The sequence below is a fragment of the Atta cephalotes genome (genome assembly GCF_000143395.1).
Source record: "Atta cephalotes unplaced genomic scaffold scaffold00029, whole genome shotgun sequence".
In the NCBI taxonomy this organism is placed as follows: domain Eukaryota; kingdom Metazoa; phylum Arthropoda; class Insecta; order Hymenoptera; family Formicidae; genus Atta; species Atta cephalotes.
Window position 1 is genome coordinate 27196 of NW_012130093.1, and position 2964 is coordinate 30159.

The following is a 2964-nucleotide window of genomic DNA, read 5'->3' on the forward strand; positions in this document are numbered from 1 at the left end:
TTACCGTTTACCCTTACCCGTTAACCGTTTAACCGTTTAACCGTTAAACGTAAACGTTAACGTTAAGTTTAAGTTACTACTACGTCGTACTATATATATATATATATATATATATATATATATATATATATATACTATATAATTTTAACAGTATATACTCTTATGGAAACACTACTGCATAGTCCCAAGGAAAAATACCATTAGACTATTATTTATAAAAATCAGTAAATTATTACTCTAAAAAATATATAGATATTTATTATTTATATTATTATAGCATGTTACATTTATATATTTTATATCTTTTATATTTATTTAAAAAATGATTTTAATATAGTAATATTTTATTACATTGTTTTTACTAATACTATTTATTTTGTTTTGTAACGCTTCTTATTCTGTCACCTGAGCGATGGAACCATTCTTTGATGGCACGTTCTAATTCGGTATACGAATCTGATAACCGTTTCATCACCAAGTCTGAAATATGTACAATTAAAAGAATTGTATTAATAAAAATAAAAATATAAAATAATATTTTAATTAATTAAATATAAGGCAATAGGTTTGTTTTGATTGATTACACTTTTCCACTTTTGCAACAATGCAAATTTTTTTTTAAATAATCAATCAATGAGAACTTGCGTTTCAAACAAATGTAAAAGATTGGATAGAACACTCTATAATATAGATATTCGCATCCACCATTTTTAATCTTTTCCCCACTCTTCGTTTTCTCTTCAACCTTCAATCTTTTCTCTTCAATCTTCTCAGCTCAGCGGCGGAGTGGAAAGAGAGCAAGGGATTGGGAAAAGAAGCAAGAGAGAGACAAAAGGACTAAAAATAGTGGATGCGAATACTCTGCATATTATAGCCTTAGTATGGGCAATCAAGTTATACGTTCCAAAATTATTTATTATATATTATAAAATTATATATTAGCACTGACGAGGTATTAAGACGGCTAGGATGTATATTAGTTGAACATTTATCTGATATCAGAAACAGTAGACATCTTACAATCTAATTTTGAATATAATTTTCACATTTATGTAATTCACACTTGTTAAATTATCTGTAAGCTGCCTTTATACTTTGATATGTAGTATTATGCTTAGCTCATCAATATTTTTAAATAACATTTATGATGAATTTCATGGACGCTACGAAGATTGCATGCAAAAGGCTATGTTTTCAATCTCATAAAAATGTTTTAATTGTTGTTATGGGAAAGTAGGTATAATGGAATAAATGTTACTGATTATTAGTTTGGATATGGATGTGGATTTAAAGCTTACTACTCTTCTGACCTGTCCATGATATTTGAGTGGCTACTTTATTAGAGATAATTTGTTTGATAAAGTATTTCTAATAAACTGTTTACTTATCGATTCGACATATCATATGTTCCTGTAATATAGTTCCTGTAATATAGTTACAAAAAATATACACAAAATGGAATATTATGAATAGAAGAAATATATATACGACAGCAAAAATGAAATACATGTGTTTGAAAACAAGTTCGGTCGATGGTTAATTTGATACCGTCCATCATACATCTTTTTATGTAGCAATTTTGCCACTTAATTCTCTATTTGCATTATGTCATACTTTAATATTATATCAAATCATATTTCAATAATGCTATAATATAAAATTACCAAATTTAATACATATAAATAAAAAAAGTTCTTGATGATACACGAGAAATTAAATATGACGAAATTCAAAAGTTATAAGATGGCGAGTAAATTTCTGAGAAAATACAATTTTCTTAATGGACAATATAAGTTTTTAAAATAATATTTAATAAATATGATATACTTACAAATTGTTTTCTCATTGGTATTTACTTTCAACTGATTTTCACACTGCAAGAACTGTTTCATTAGAGGTAACAGATCTTGTGCTACAATCTCATCACTTCGTCCTGCATTCCCCTCTTTTAATAGAGCTTCAATAGCGTATATTTGTCTAGACTATCTTTTCAGTTTCTTATGGATGTAACCTCTGCATTCGCCTGTAATGATATGAAGAAATTGCAACATAAAAACTGAATTAATATTAATAACTATTAATATTTTAATAAAGTCAAATCTGTATGTTATCATAATAACCATTACTAGCATTGGTTATTATTTTTTATTATTTATTATTATAGGAACAGGAGAGTGAGTTTGTGATGTGCATTTACTTAAAATAATTTTTATGTATTTTTATATATTTTTTGAAAATACAATATAAAATATAAATATAACATAAAGATATAATATTAAGAAAAAGACATTAAAGACTCGAACTATTAACAAATCAGTAATGTTTTGACAAAATAGTGCATCTAACAAAATATTAAGATGAACTTGGGCTACTCTGGAAGTTTTCGACCTATCTATTCACAACTTTAGAAATTACTTATTTATACCAAGACAGGAATTATGCATGTAGTCTATAGGAAAATGACTTACCATTGGAACTGAAATCAATTCAAAAGCGAAGAAATACCTTGAAGATGTTCCGATTGCAACCTAATGAAATCAATATCGATCCGAAGTGGAACAGTGATATCCAAAAGAGTCATTCGCTTGTTTATTTTTTCGTCCCTGACAGTGCATTTTCCACAAGCAAAATGTCCATTATGCGATTTTGTGCAAGTAACATATGCTCGAGCAGGAGCATCATAGATAACAGCATGGATATTGATTTACAGGGACTATTTGTTGATTGAGAATCCATTGTTTTTTAAATTTATATATTCATTCACAAATGATTAAAAAAATTCAGTTAAGCAAGATAGCCATGATAAACACCGATGACAAATGGCAAACCAAAACTTCTGCCTAAAATCGGCCAAGTTGACTCTTTGAGCTGACGCTTTTCGAAATTGGTAAGCCATCAATGTTTAAATCCAAATAAATTACATCACAATAGTCGAAAGCATAAGGAAAACGATTATTGATTGAT

At 27.6% G+C, this 2964-nt stretch overlaps 1 long non-coding RNA gene across 1 annotated transcript; it reads right to left on the reverse strand.

Annotated features, from left to right (window-relative positions):
• Window positions 1–229: 229 nt before the first annotated feature.
• On the reverse strand, window positions 230–1878 carry LOC105620765. The gene is made up of 2 exons (XR_001046498.1): window positions 1832–1878; window positions 230–480 (listed from the first exon to the last, which is right to left on the reverse strand). It is a non-coding gene; the product is annotated as an uncharacterized LOC105620765 (long non-coding RNA).
• Window positions 1879–2964: the final 1086 nt, after the last annotated feature.